The following is a 17,186-nucleotide window of genomic DNA, read 5'->3' as shown; positions in this document are numbered from 1 at the left end:
TCAAGTGTGTGTGTGTAGGGTTACTTAGCATCAGTCTCTTTGAACATTACAAATAAACTCAAGAAGAGAAAAAACAAAGTACAGACTGACTCAACCCTAAACTTACGCAATCTTGAACTGGCTTCGTTTGTTCGTCCGATCTTCGATTCCTGAAAAGTTAGAAGTAACAGACAGTCCAAGAGAATCAATAGTGTTTGTCAATCATCAAAACATAATTCATGAAAATAGATTTGCAACAATTATGATTTAAAATCGAATAGTAAAATCCACATAAAAAATAATTTTTTTTCTTAAAAAAAATCTCTCCCTTTGTGTGTGCATGGTTACTCAATTTACATATAATTTTTGTGGCCAGACTTAAGAGTCAAAGAAAAATAAAAAATACAAAGTTATACAGTCCTTCATATCCTATTCTACCTAGTCTTGAGTCTTCTATTGTCTTGAGCAATAAGTGATATCATTGAAATGTTAGTACTAACAAATAAGAATAACATTCAAAATATTTAATTAATAATAAGATGATTCAATCAACATTATTTTTCATCATTAAAATCTCATACTAGGGGTCATAGACTTCAACTCAAACATCATTCTAAATAAATTTATTCAATTTTTCTTTTACTTGCGAGGATCCAAAATTCATCAGCTAGGGTTTAATAAATATTGATAAGTTTTATCATGGAGATAAATACAGAAGGCCTAACTTCATTCTTAAGTCCATGCCTAGTTCTAACACCTTCAAATGGGTCTTCTAAGATCAGTTCTTTAGGATGACTAAATTATTATCTCCATTCTCTAGGAAAGAGTACCTGAGTTTTTACTTTATCTCCTAGGTCAACGGCTTCTACCCCTTAAATTACCTCTACTTTTTCTTCTTCTAATTTAGATTCAGATTCCCTGTCTATTTTATCAACCATAATATGAGTATACTCTTATACTACTAAGGTCCTCTTATTGAAGATTTTATAGGCCTAACTTTCAAATGAATAACCTAAGAAGACACCTTCATCAGACTTGGGTTCAAATTTTCTTAAGGGTGATTTACAATTGATTAGGACAAAACACCAACATAAAAAAACATGTAAGTAAGAAAGATTGAGTGTCCTTCCCTTAAGAAGTTCATTGGGTGTCTTAGTTAACTTAGATCTAATATTCACCCTATTCAAAACATAACAAGCAATATTAATTACTTTTGCCCAAAAGTATTTAGGGAGAGAATATTCATCTAACATGGCCCTAGCAACTTCTACCAAAGTTCTATTTTTTTCTCTTAGCTATTCCATTCTATTGAGGGGTCCTATGGGCAGAAAACTTATGCTCTATCACTATCTCTTGATAAAAATATTAAAACTTATTATTCTCAAACTCTCCACCATGATCACTATAAATGATAGAAATTTCACACCTTATTTTTTTTTTTGTATCCAAGGGGAGAAGGTTCTAAATTCCTCAAATGTTTTAATTTTATGTGCTTCAAATCAAACCCAAGTGAACCTAAAATAGTCATCTACTATTACAAATACATATGTCTTTTCTCCTAGGTTGGTTGTACTAACTGGTCCAAATAGGTTCATATGAAGAATATCTTATGGCCTTGAGGTGTTGATGTTCTTAACTAAATGCAATGAAGACTTAACTTATTTCCTAGGTTGCATACATCACATAGGTGGTCCTTAGTAAAGACTAGCTTAGGTATGCATCAAACTATATCTTTTTGGGTAATCTTCCTAAGAGTGTTCATGCTTGCATGACATAGTCTCCTATGACATAACAAAGAATCATCAACAATAGTTTTTAAATACAAGGAATTAGAATATTTAATGCTATTCATGTCAAGAATATAAATATTATTTGCTCTTTTTCCTTACAAAAAAAAAAAAATTCTATTTAAGATAATCATGAATTTTTCAAAAAAAAATTGTATATCATAACTCTTGTCACACCATTGACTAATGATTAGTAGGTCTTGCTTTAGGCCATAAAACAATAAAATATTTTCAAATATAATATTTCAGGAACTATTATTTTTACCTTATTCAAATACTCTCCTAGTGGTGTTGTCCCTTAGTGTGACCTTGCCTCATGACCTAGCCTCTAGTGTGATGAACTACTTAAAATCACCAATCTTGTGCCTTGAGCATCCACTATTCAGGTACCACATGCTCTCACTATGCCTTTTATGAGAGCTTTCCTACAAGGTCATTAAATATTAGATTTAGGAACCTAAGTGAGTTTGGGTTTCACCTTATGCATTGATGAATGAGATGTTTACATGCAATGTCATGATGCAAGTAGTTTTGGCCTCCACACTAGATGTGTCCTATGGTGGATAGTGCAAGTGCAAGCTATGTGACATAGCGTGCCATTATAGTAACACCTAACACTAGAAAAAGGGTTCATTAATCTATGTGGGTTATGGTGCCTCTTCCTAGGATTAAATGATGCATGCTGTGATGAAGGTTTACACTGTGCTAGAGTGGGTGATGGATTTTTTGTTTTGAAGTACATTTACTTTTTATTATAGGAATTCAATTGAACTTTCTAAGATGGATATTTTCTTTTTCAATGCATGCTCACCACTATCTAAATCACTTATAATTATTTCTAACTCGTTAAATGCATTTTCTAATTTGATATACTTTTTCATTATGGATTCATATGCATTAATTAGTTCCAATGCTTCTTGTTTAATGCATCAAACTCATCAGGTAAAGACATGTGATTATTATCAAAGCTAGAATGTTCATATATCAAACAAGAATGCTCTTTTTGCATAGTAGTAAAGTCAGTGTTTAAGCTAGCTTACATTTTCTTGAGCTTCCTATATACATTATGAATTACATATGAAAAATTAAATAAATCATTATTAAAAAGCTTACATACTTCCTCTTGATTAGAATGATTAAGATTATTATATGCCATGAGGCACAAATTGGTACCTCCTTTCTACTTCTATTTTTTATGATTCTAATGCATAGTCTTCTAAAATGCCTTGCACCTCAAAAACATGACAATTCATAGGATAATATTTAGTTCTTGGTCGAGTAGAAAGCAAAATTTTGTATCCTTGTCCATTGTAAAAGTTGAATATATAGATATAGGAAGTTGAGTTACCCAAGTCATTTGGCTGAAGCAATAGCTTCTTGATATTAGACTGCCCAAAAAAACTATCTTTATCATCTATGATAATATGATTGCAATTAGCATCAATAAAATGATGTAATAAACTATATTGCTAGCCCTTTTTGAACTTTATCCTTTCTTTACCACTCTCCTTGATTTAGTGAGCTTTTAGGTTGGGGCAATCCATCCTCAAGTGCCCCATGCATTCAAAACAAATATTATCAAAAGAATCCTTAGAATTCTTATTTAATTTACCTTTTTTTCACTACTGATGATGCTTATATTTTCTTCTTAGGAAGCTTTTAAATTGCCATATCATCAGTGTTTTGTCATCCTCTTCTTCGGCTATAGAGCTGTCACTCGCTGACTCATTTTCTTTTAGTACTACCACTTTCTCTTTTTTCTTACGTTCTGCATCATGCAATCTTTAACTCACACCTTGCACATAGGTAATGAGTGAGTGTAATGAGTTATCTATGGAATAAATGTTAATATCCTTTGATTTACAAATGGAAATAACCTTAGTAATATAGTTACTAGGAAAACATCTAAGAATCTTGTTTACTTTCTTAGAGTTGGAAAGTTCTCTACCTAATGCATGTAAAGATATTGCAACATATGTAAACCTTATATAAATGTCTGAAACTATTTCACTAGGTATCCTGTGAAATAGTTCATAATAATACAATAGAATGTTCAACCTAGATTGTTTAACCTCATTTGTTCTCTCATATGTGATGCATAGTCTTTCCCATATTTCCTTGTTAGTGGTACAGTTAGATACCCTTATAATCTTCTAACTTAAGAGCATGAAAAAATAGTTCAAACATTTTGCATTCAATTGAGCTAATTCTCTATCCTTATTGCTCCATTCATTAGATAATAACTTTATTTTTAATGCCATTGATAAAATGAGAAGGTGCAGAATAACCCTTTTGTACTATAAACCATATGAAAAAATTGAAAGATCTCAACAAAATAAATATGCATATTTTTCAGAAATCAAATAGAATGTTGTTAAATAAATGTGTGCAAGTAATAGAGTAACCTTCTGTGGTGTTCTGATTTCCACAATGTGCCATAGATTATTTTCCTCTAGGTTTTCTAGAACACTACATTGGAGAACCTGTCTCTGATACCAATTGAAAGTTTGATAAAGATGTTAAGCATAAGTGAACATGTCACTAGGCACATCAAGAGGGGGGGTGAATTGGTAAATTTAAAACCTAATTGCTTAATTTAAAATAAAGATAATATTTTTGAATTATTCAATATTTGAAAACCTAGTAGACATTTCACATAGTGTGGAAATGAGACAAATTTATAAAATTATGAAAAATAATGATGTTGAAATTCTAATCAATAGAGCTAAGCATTGTGTGCAATTTTCACCAAGAAGTTATAACAAAATTAAGGTATGACATTTAAAATGTGAAAAATAGAAATCAAAACAAACACACCATATATATATATATATATATATAGTGATTCGGTTAAAAAATTACCTACATCCACTCCCCGGAGTCCTCCACTCTAGGTATTGCACTATCACTATAGTGTATCTATTTTTTCCCCCATAGTATGATGAAGAAGCCCTTAAATAAATCCATTCCACTGAACCCGGTGCGGTAGAGAGCCGAAAGCTTTGTCACCCTCCAAGAGATGGAAGCGAACATTCAATGTCTTTTTACCTCCTAGTGAAGGTAGAATTCCATGAATTTGTTTCTCATCCTCTTGGTGATGACAGAGAACCACATCTTTGAGCTGAAGAATTTCTCTCCAAAGCCACCCAAGACACCTAGAAAAACACTTGGAGGAACAAGGCAAGACACTTGCTTGAAGAAACTGTCTGAATCCCTCACACTACTTCTCCCTCTCACATAAGCTCTCCCTCTTCTTCCCAAAGCTCTCTTAGATCTTCTTCTCCATGCTCCCTCTTAAGAAAACTCAGCAGCCAAAGACTTTGAAACAAGTCAATTAGAGAGATTAAATACAAGTCCTCACAAAAAGGTCTAAATTTAATTCTGGCACACTGATCATCTAGTACAATCATGGATAATACAGTACAATTTATTTAAAGTATCTTATTAGAATTGTATGAAGAGCTAGGTATTGTACGATTAGTTCAAGGAATTGACATGATCATCCAGGATGATTTAGATCACCGTATGGTATGACTAAGTCAAATGACTTATATTATCATCCAATAAGATTGGTGATGATTTAAGTATTATCCCATGCAGGAATCAGGTCATACAATAAGATTGGTCAAATATTCTTATATAATCTAATTGGTTCAATTAATTTAAATTTAATTCTTAATTGCAGGATTAATTTAGGAAAAATTTAATTATATCATATTTTACAATACCTATCATCTAGTATGATTGGTACAAAATTTGAATTTGAAAATATTCCTTAAATTGCGATTGGCAGCTTGGATCGTTATTTTTAACTAATCATCATGTACGATATACATTGTACAGTTTGATTAGTTCATCTTGCATTAATTATAATAATTAGCCGTTATGAACATTTTTTGGTTAGCTGATCATATATTACAATATGGATCATACTATACAATTAGTTTAGAAAATCCAACTTATGATATTATCACTAAATCACTCCCTTGAGTATATTTGCATGCCTAGTTACTAAGCTTAGTATCTACCAAATACATGATTGTACTAAAAAAAGGTAAGTATATAAAAAAATAAAAAAAAATTAAATTTTCATGACATACTTAACCCTAGTCTACCCCTACTTGAGCTAATCAAATTTGAAAGGGAATGGTGGACCTAAAATACTAGTGTAGGGGAAAAAGAAGATATGCAAAAATAGCAATTAACAAGAGATAGAATAGTAATGAATCCAATAATGTTTGTCATCATAAAATTCACTGGACTTGGGTGGAGATTTATAGCTGGAAGGGAACCTAGAACTTCTTTTTCACCATGCTTGTAAAGGCAAAGAACCTCGATAGTTTTTTAGCTGAAAAACTTCTTCTTAGAGCCACCCAAGAAACTTTGAAAGACACATAGAGGAAACAAGGAAAAACACTTCCTTGGATAAATTGTGTAAATCCCTCAAATTACTTCTCCCTCACACATAAGCTTTCCCTTTCTTCTTCCCAAAGCTCTATAAGATTTCTTCCCCAAGCTCTCTCTCCTGAACACTTAACAGCCAAAGACTTAAAATAAGTCTATTAATAGTGATTAAATATTAGGCTCCACAAAATGCTCTAGAATTTAATTTTGTTGACACTGATCATATAGTACTATCCAAGATTATATAATACTATTAGTTCAAATAATCTGTTAGTATTATACAAAGTGGAAGGAGCTATATAATTAGTTTAACTTATTGAATTGATCATCAAGTACAATTTGAAGTATCATCCGGTATGATTGGTTTAAAGAACTTGGATTATCATCCTATATGATTCGTGATGATATAAATATCATCTCATATAGAGATCAGATTATACAATATGATTGGCTCCAATCATCCTATATGATATGACTAGATAAATTTGTCAAAACCATTTTCTTAATTATGATATTAATTTAGGCAAGATTTAATTAATTGTACTGTATGATAATTATCGTACAATATGATTAGAATAATTTTTAAATTTGAAAATATTGCATAATTTATGATTGGCAGTTGAGAACTTGATTTCAACTGATTGTTTATACAATATGGATCATATAAATGATTAGTTAAAATGGCTTTAATTATCATAACTAACCATTTTAATAATTTTCTAAATAGCCGATCAAACATTATGATATAGATCGTACAATATGATTATTTTAAAAAATTACACTTCTGATTTCTCATTATCTCACTCCCTTGAGCGCGTGTGTGTACACAATCACTTAGTTTAGTGTCTACCAAATACATGATTTGACTCAAAAAATGTAGAAATAAGAAAAAGCAAAAATACAGACTCTTTAAGATACTTAACCCTATTCCACCTAATCTTAAGCTGACCAATTTGGCACAATATGTTACCTTAAATGTTAGTGCACAAGAAAAAATAGACATGCAATAGTAATAATAACTAGAGATAGTATAGTAAAGAATCCAATAATGGTATAGATTTATAATAATCTCTCCCTTTTTAATGATGGCAAACATTTTTGTTAAAAAACTTAAATTTATTTTTATTATATCCTAAGCTCCCCCTTGCAAGTTAAATTTTTTAAAATATGGGTTTTTTTTTTTTTAATTTTAAATGAGGAATAAAAAGAACACTTAAAAAATGAGCAAGAAATTAAAAGAAAAAAAACATAAGCAAGAAAATAAATGTAAAATAGTGGAATAATAAAAAAATTGTATTTACATACTACCAATAACAGGGTACTCCACCTTTTGACATCACAAAAAGGATGAACAACTAAATAAAATACCAAAATAAAGTAGACATCATATTATAAATAGAAGATAATAAAATATAAAAACTAAAATAAGAGACAATAAAAATAACAAGGGCTTGACTAGGTGGAGGTGGTTGGAAGTATCAATTAATAGATATTTATTGAAATCCAATCCAAGCCAAATCATTCTCATGATACTGGTGTTGTTCTGCTATTTAGGTCTCAAAGTGAGCTCCCACTAATCAAATCGCTGAAGTAGTGTATTATTATGAGCGGGAAACTGAGCATGTACTTGTATTAGTGATATACCTACCTCAGCTTCTTTTAGTTCATGATCAATATAGTGAACATTTTGGTGACAAGTATTATGAAGGATTTGGAAGGTGTTATTTGAGTAGAAAATTTGAAGAAGGTCTAATGGTGTAGGGAATTAGAAATTATATTTTGATTCAAGAGTAAAGAGATGATGTGAACTAAGGAAAAATTTAAATTTCCCATATTTCTAGGATCTTAAATGCAGGTAAGATTCTCAAGATATCAAATTATTAAATCAATTGCATTAAAAACAATTTCATCCATTATAAAATATGTAGTGAGGGAAAGAAGAGATGTGATGTTTATTCAATCCCGAGCTTTTGGAATGATTAAACTTTGAAGGATATATTGTATTATAGTGATGAATGTGGTAGTAGACTGATTACTCCCTAAGGTTGGTGTTGGCAAGGGTCCAAACATAGTATGGTAGAAAAGGTAAAGAGTTAACTTTATCACAAGTGGTAGAAAAGTGTATGAATTGGTCATAGTCTTGGTATGTGATTTCAATAGGCCTTTTATTGACATAGGTTTGGAGGGAAGTACCCTAACTAATAATTCAAAGGCTTGAAAACAATTCAAAAAGGAGTTCTAAGTAAAAAGGTTAAGCAAGAGTGAGAATGAATTGAAACATAGTGCGAGCAAAGAGAGAGAGTACCTAGAAGTTTAGAACTTCTTGAATTATGATTTTTGAGGGTGTGATCCCGGTAGCTTATAATTATTGTATGGCTCTTCATTAGGTACTTTGTAAAGCGAGGATCCCTGAGATGTCAGGATGAGCTTCCAACTAGAGCTCTTGATCACTTTCCACCAACCATTTGCGAAGAGTAAGAACTTTGGGAGGAAGGAAGAAGGTTTGAAAGGAGTTGAGTGAAGAAAAACTTTATTTCCCCTCCTTTTAAATAGAAATTGACCATATTGTACATTAAGATATGGTATCATACAGTATGATCAAATGCATTTTATTCGTCCATTCTGATCAGTCAAAAAAGGTGGTCTTATGATACAATACGATCAAAATCATACTAAATAATCAGTGTGAAGATGATCATCTTGAGGAGTCGGCCTAGATGATCATTGAATTGTCATATCGTACAATATGAATAGATGTTCCTACATTATGATACAATATTTAATATCATATCATCCAAATTCAATTCATCCAACACCTAGGGCCATATATATCGTACAATACAAATTAGGTGTTCATATCATATGATCTCCAATAATTGATCAATAAGAGCCATTGGATGTATTATGAGCAATGATGAGATACTTTGTGGATATCATACAATATGATATGATGTGTGATCATAAAGTACGATTTGAGAATTTTTTATTTTATGTGTGATGTTTAGAAAAACTTTTTAAAAAGAAAAGGAAAAAAAAATTAACACAAAAAGTACTTCACAAACACAAATAACAAAACACTAATAATCAAAAAGCAAATTGTTGAAAAATATGCACAAAATATTTATGTTTCTAACGTCCAACTCATCCTGATTCAAGTATGTATATCTATAACACCTAGTCTAGTCCTCAATGTGCTAAAGTTTCAAAGGCTAGGGGTTCTGTAAAGAAATATGGCAGTTGATGTTAAGTAGCTATAAGGTGTAACTCTATATCCCCCTCGGTTACTTGATCTCTAATGATATAAAGCCTAATATTTATGTGTTTGGTCTGAGAGTGTTGGATTAGATCTTTTGTGATATAGATTGCACTTGTGTTATCATACATGATTATAATAGGGTTGATAGGGAGTCCAAAGACAATGATTTTTTTTTTAAATCCATAGGACTTGTTCAACATTGCTCCCTACAACTATATATTCTACTTCAGTGATATATAGTACTACATAGTTTTGTTTTCTACTTGACCGAACAACTAAATATTATCATATGAATTGATAGGTTCAAGAGGTACTTAATATATCAATTATACATCCTACAAAGTTTGAATCAGAATAATTTATGACTTTAAAAGAAGTATTATATATGGGATACCATATTCCTAGGTTTTGGATTCCTAGAAGATATCTAAGAATTCTCTTAATATCACTCATATGAGATTCTTTGGGATCAGCCTGAAATCTAGCATATAGACATGCACTAAATATGATATCAGGCCTATTGGCTGTTAAGTAAAGAAGTGATCTAATTATCCATCTATACTTCTTCTCGTCAATCGATTTTCCATTTTGATCCTTATCTAATTGAATGTTGGAGCTCATGGGAGTATTGATTTCCTTAGCATTATTAATCTCATAGTTTTTAAGAATATCTTTAACATACTTTAATTGGCTAAGGAAGGTTCCATCATCCTTTGCTTCACACTAAATTTAAGAAAATAGGTAAGCTTTTCCATCATGCTCATGTCAAACTCTTTACTAATTAATTTTGTGAATTTATTGCAAAGATTTTTATTTGTAGATCCAAATAACATATCATCAATATAAATCTAAATAATGAGTTGACCTTCTCCATCATTCTTTTGGAATAGGATGGTGTCCACTCTACCCTTAACATAAGTTTTATCTAGGAGGATAGTGCTCAACCTTTCATATAAAGATCTAGGTGCTTGCTTGAATATTTATAATACTATCTTTAGTTTGAATACATGATTAGGAAATTTAAAGTTCTTGACACTTGGGTTTTGCTCAACATATACATCTTCTTTAATTATCTCATTTAGGAAGGCACTTTTAGCATCCATCTGACACAGCTTGAATCCATAAAAGCAAGTAAAGGCTAGTTGCACTTTAATTGCTTCTAGTCTAGGTATAAGAAAAAGCATTTCTTAAAAGTCAATTCCTTCAACCGAATTGTACCCCTTAGATACTAATATAAGCTTATTTCTAATTACTATGACAAATTAATTCAACTTATTCTTGAAACCCCATTTAGTTCCTACAACACTCTAGTCTTTAGGTCTACTAACCAACTCTCAAACATCATTACTAACAAATTCAATTAACTCTTCTTAAATACTTAAGATTTAGAGTTCATCATATAAAGTTTTATCAATATTTAAGGGTTCTATAATAGAGATACAAGTAGAGTAGTAAACCTCCTTTATAAGTCCATGCCTAATTCTTACTCTTAATGATTAAAATCCTTAGGATGATTAGATGAATATCTCTAGTCTTTAGGTAATGGGTTATGTGGATCTACTCTATTTTCTAGGTCAATAGATTCCACTCCTTCGATCACATAAATCACTTTTTCTTTTTCTAACCTAGGTTTAGTGGATCTATCAGATTCATCAAATACTATGTGGGTGCTCTCCTCTAGAACTAATGTTCTCTTATTAAAAACTTTATAGGATTTACCTATATTTGAATGTCCTAGAAATCTCTTTCATTAGATTTAGGATCAAATTTTCTTAATGAAAATTTCCATTTCTTACAATGAACACTTTATATCTAAAGAAATGAATGTGAGAGAGATTGGGCGTTCTTCCTTTGAGCAACACATATTTTATTAAGCTTGGATATTATATTAACCCTATTGAAAACATAGAAAGTAGTATTCACTGCTTATATTGAGAAATACTTTTGAAGTGAGTACTCAGCTAGCATGGCTCTAATAGCTTCTACTAGGGTTCTATTCTTTCTTATAATAACATCATAATGCTGAGGGGTTCTAGGGGCTGAAAAATTATGTTATATGCATAGCTCTATACAAAAAGATTCAATTTTATCATTTTCAATTTCTCCACCATGATCACTATGGATAAATACAATTTCACAGTCTAATTTTTTTCAATCCATGTTGATAATGTCTTAAATTCCTCGAATGATTCATTCTTATGTGATATAAATTTAATCCAAGTAAATCTCAAGTAATCATTAACAATCACATATCCATATATTTTTTTGACTAAGATGCAGTGCTAACCGGTCCAAATAGATCTATGTGAAGGACTTCTAAGGGTTTACAGGTAGTAATGTCCTTAATTAAGTGAAAGGAAGTTTTGGTTTGTTTTCCTAGTAGACAGGCATCACTGAGGGAGACATTAGAGATAACTAGTTTAGGTATGCCTCTAACTAGATCATTTTAGGTTATCTTTCTAAGGTTTTTTATGCTTTCATGGCATAATCTCCTATGTCATAGCTAGTATTTATCAATAGTTATTTTCAAGCAAAGATAATTAGTAGATTCAACAAAGTTTAAATCAAACATATAAATATTATTAATTTTCCATAGCCAGGATTTATAAATAATTATTTTCAAGAAAAGAGAATTAGTAGATTCAATACAGTTTAAATCAAGCATATAAATATTATTAATTTTCTTTCCTTTTAAAAAAATATTCCCTTTCAAACTAATCACAAAACTAGTAGATAAAAATTTAATGTGAAAGCCTTTGTCACACAGTTGATTTATACTAAGAAAGTTAAGTTTAAAACCATCTACTAGTAAACAATTTTCAATAATAAAATTCTTTAAATTATCAATTATACCCATACCTACATTTTTCCTAGTGGTATTATCTCTAAGTGTAACCTGACCTCCTGCCCTAGCCTCTAGCGTGATGAATTTTTTCAAGTCTCAAATCAAATGCCTTGAGTATCCATTGTCCATGTATCACATGCTCTCACCGGGCCCTTTGAGAGATAAATTCTATAAATGTAATCAAACATTATATTTGGAAAACCAAGTAAGTTTGGATTCCACCTTATTCCTTGATGAATGACTTACATGCATCATATGTTGTTGTGCAAGTGGTTTAGGTCTCTATACTAGATGTATCCTACATTGTATCGTGCATGTGTGGGCTAGATGACCTAGCATGCCAGAAGAATAACACCTATACCTAGGAAAGGCTTCACTAATCTATGTGGGTTGTGGTGCCTCTTCCTAGGGGTATATGATGTATGCAATGATGTGTGATTATGTCATTGTGCCAATGTGGGTGGTGTTCAATTTTGTTACAGTGCATGAATTTTTATTTTTAAAAATTAATTTGTACTTTCAATATTTGCAACTTCCAATCTGAATGCATGCTCACTATTATTTAGTTTTAATGCACATGTATCTAATTTTTGTGTGCATTTTCTATCTGAAGATTCTCTGATTTAAGTGATTTATATGAGCTAGATAGATCAACATGCTTCTTATTTAATACATCATATTTATCAAGTAATGACATATTCTCCTTATCTAAAGCATAATGATATATTCTAAGGCTATCATTCTCTTTTTACAAATATGAGAAATCCAAATTCAAACTAGCATATATTTTCTTAAGTTTTCTATATGCATTGTGAATTTTTTTAAAAACTTAAAATAATTTATTATATGAAAGCTCACATACCTCCTCTTGATTAGAATGATCAAGACTATTATTTTCCATAAGGTATAGATTAGTTTCCTCCTCTTTTACTTTTATGTTTTATGAATCCATAGTGAAGTCTACCCAAAATGTCTTTTGTGTCCGTTGCATCCTATAATCTTTAACTCACACCTTGCTCATAGGTAATACGTGAGCCTAGCAAGTTTTTTATAAAATAAATATTAAGATCCTTTGATTCACAAATGGCAGTATCCTTAGAATTATAATTACTAGGTAAACATCCAAGAATTGTGTTCAATCAGAATTTAAAAGCTCTCTACCTAAAGCATGTAGAGATGTCATGATTTGTGTAAACCTAAAGTATATGTCTGAGATGGTTTAATCATGTTTCATGTGAAAGAGTTTATAATAATGCAATAGAATGTTCAACCTAGATTGTTTAACCTTATTGATTCTTTTATATATAATACACAGTTTATCCCAAATGTCCCAGCTAATGGTATAGGTGTTGGTGGAAGTTTTAAAAAAGTGATTTGCCTTGCAAGGTTCAAAGAAAATCTAAACAAAATTTCATTGGGAAAATCAATAATTAAATTTAAATTTAAATTCTATTATCGAATAGACCATTTGGGATAATATACAACCTCGGAAGGTGGGGATAAAATCTCCTAATAGGTTCAGAACCATAATTGTAAATTTTTTCAGGACTATCATAGCCTTATTTAAGGGGGAACTACATATAACCCCAGAGAGCTAAAATAAAATTCAATTAAATATTAGACTATGATAATCAAGAGAATTGATAATTAATTTCATATTCAAATTAATGTTAACATATGATATATCTCCCCGAAGAAAGAAGAAATCATCTGTTAACAATCATTTGATTTTAACATTAATGATTTATAAGTTTAATTTCCCCAAAAAAATATTAATTTAGCTTTTCAAAATTTTATGTGGTTTCTAAATCTCCTATGAGCCCAAGCCCACATATTTAATTACATCATAGGAAACTAGAGTCTCTTATGAAGACTCTCCATTAAAATAATAGCATAAATTTTGTTTAGAGATTTCAAGGTGTCGATATCAAAGAAGGTGAAACGAGAATTTCAAATAGGATTGGAGCAAGATTTAAAACTTATTTTTGGGTCAAAGGAAGAAGGGTAGGGGGAACTTTGGGATTTTGAAAATATCTAGAAATTCATTGACCTAATCTAAGTGTTGGTTGGGCTTTATGTTTTGGATTGAAAGAAAATTTAGTTTGAGTTGAGCATATTATTAGAAATTTTGGATAATATTCCTGGAGGTTTGGGTCTTATGATTCAAAATTTTCCCTGAATCCTAAATCTAAATTAGGCACCAAATAATGGTGACCCAAACCAAATTAATGCAATGAAAATTTTGACTTACCTCGGCCTTGATTGGGGAGCCAGCTAACCATCTAGTCGATTTTAAATCTATGAATCCAATCATTTTTATGAAAGTTTGGTAGGGATATTTTTTTATTAAGGTATTTGAGAATTGGGACCAACATCTAGTACTTAACCTAATTGGTCCCTTGACTTATATGAGGTGAAAATGCTAAAGAGAAATGTAATTAAAGTTTTAGACACTTCTTTAATTAGTTACTAATGAAATACATGCCAATTGACTTGATTTAATGCATAAAATTGGAATGAAGTAGTTTTAAAAAGGCTTTAAAATAGATTTTATCCTAGAGATTGCATAGATTTCCCTTCATAGATCTACAACCTAGTAGGCCAGGTGGTTTAACAAAACCCGAAGGCGGGGAGGTGCCAAACAAGGAAAGAAGATACAATAATATAATAATGAACTCCCAACAATCCCGGGCTTACTTCTTAGATTATTAGAGTTTCTATGTAATATAAAATTTTATTTTGGTTTTAGTAGAAAAATTTTGGCTTACCCTCACGAGCCTCCATATATCCAAGCTAGAACGAATTAGACACACAAGCGCTAAAAAGCTAAGAAAAGCATATAAGATCCTATATGCAAGCAAAGTATATAAAACATCAATAAATATAATTAATTCCTCAAATTAATATCCATATGTGCCCCATTTATTATAACCCAGAATTACATAAATTAAAAGTGGCTGGGCATAACTAACCACAAAATAGGATTCTAATCTTAGGATAGATGCAAGTAGACTTTGAGTGGGATACTCTTCTATTATAAGCTCCTCAATCTTCTCCTCGTCAGACTCCTTGGATTCATTGCACTTAAATACTCAAATGGGAAAGAAAAATCTACCCCCGAGGGGGAGGTTATTCTTCCCACATTAGGTAGTATAGTGATCCAAAATTGAGCTACCAAATGGAAAAGGACTATCCCTCTAAGGGGTGTCCTTTCACCTTTGGAATTCAATTTTGGGTCTAAGTATCCCAAACTCAAAGACTCTTTCACAACTCTTAACTTCAAATAAATGACATTAATATATAAATAAAAATTGTAGACTCTCATGTAGGGTTATCTTAAGCATTTAAATACAAAATAATATTAAGGAGTTATATAATGAAATTAAAGCACTCAATCCAGCCCCGCTTGGTAGTGCTCTTATTTATTTGGGGGCTAAGCAAGTAGCCCCGTAGCCTAGAGTAGTCCATCCTAAAAGCCTTATTGATGTAGTTCAATTAAAGATTTTAATTTAGTTAAATAAATCAAAGTAACTTAATTTTAATATTTTACACTCCATTGAATCCATTTGAGTTGTTATGCCACCAGGCTCGAGGAACTATGCCTCCTTAGGACACGTAGCCCTGCAGCCTGAAGTAGTCCATCATAAAACTTCATCTCTAGAGTGGTTGTTGTCTATTAGAATGTTGGTTAAGGATTTCATTCATTAAATTGTAGTTTTCTGCAATTTTTATTAATTATTGGATTTTTTAGAATTATTGAAATTAATTAAATGTGTTAACTAAGGGGTTAAAAGTTGACTTTTTAAATTAAAGTTAATTTTGAAGGTTTCCCATTTTTAATAAATATTAGATCTTATGATGAGTAATTGGATTGTTAGTTTGCTTGATTTGAATTTTTACAAAAAGTTATGATTTTTTGAAGTTTGAGTATTTTTGAAACTTTTAAAATTGTCTTAATTAAGAAGAATTTTAGATTTTAATCCAAATCAGTCAAAAACCTTTTGAAACTACCCCCAAAGATCAGAAATGACCTACGGGGATGTCTCCAAGATTTAGAAATTTTTTAGAAATTTTAAATATTTGTAAATTAATGATTGGAATTATATGTTTATTTTCATTAAAAATTAAATTAACATTAAATTAATGGTTTGATAATAGGGCTTTAATTATTTCTGGATTGAGAGTTTGATTTTTAGCATTTTGATGTTTCATTCAAAATTTTTGAATTTTATTTGAATGAATTATGATTTTTTGAAATTCTATGCCTAATTAAGGGTTAACTTGGGATGAGTTGGATTTAAGTCCGAATGAAACTTAAAATCAACAAATTCCTAATCTAAATGGCGTAATGTCACTATGTTTGAATGTCATAATTTTTTACCTATTGGATGCATGACTTAGTTCCTAAAACTTTCTAAATAATCTAAACCTATTTTCTAATTTCTATCATTCTGTATGTTACTAGGTTGATTGGGCTTAAATCAAAGTTTAACTAACCCTTGACGAGACACATATAAATGCACAATCATCACAATCAAGTCCTTAGAGTTAGGAGAGCCTAATCTAAGTGCATTTGTGCATCCTAAGCATACAAACCAAAATAAAATAAGAGTTAACTAATTGAAGGATTAATAAACAAATAATTAACAAAGTTAATTGCTCATTGATTAATCATTACTCCCATAAATCCATTCAATCATGCTAAAATTATGATTAAAATTTCAAGGGATCTCTTAAAACAATAAGATTTAAATACATGTAATTTAAATGCATATATATAAAACCTTTCCATTAAAATATTAGTTTTAAAATAAAATAATTAAAAATATCATAAAAATAATTAAAAATATTTTTGAGAGATCATCTCATCATTTAAGATAATTTAAAAATAATTTTTATAATTTTTAAAATATAT

Source organism: Dendrobium catenatum, unplaced genomic scaffold, assembly GCF_001605985.2.
Source record: "Dendrobium catenatum unplaced genomic scaffold, ASM160598v2 fragScaff_scaffold_621, whole genome shotgun sequence".
Lineage (NCBI taxonomy): Eukaryota > Viridiplantae > Streptophyta > Magnoliopsida > Asparagales > Orchidaceae > Dendrobium > Dendrobium catenatum.
The sequence above is the reverse complement of the archived record's forward strand: the minus strand, read 5'-3'. Positions refer to the sequence as shown.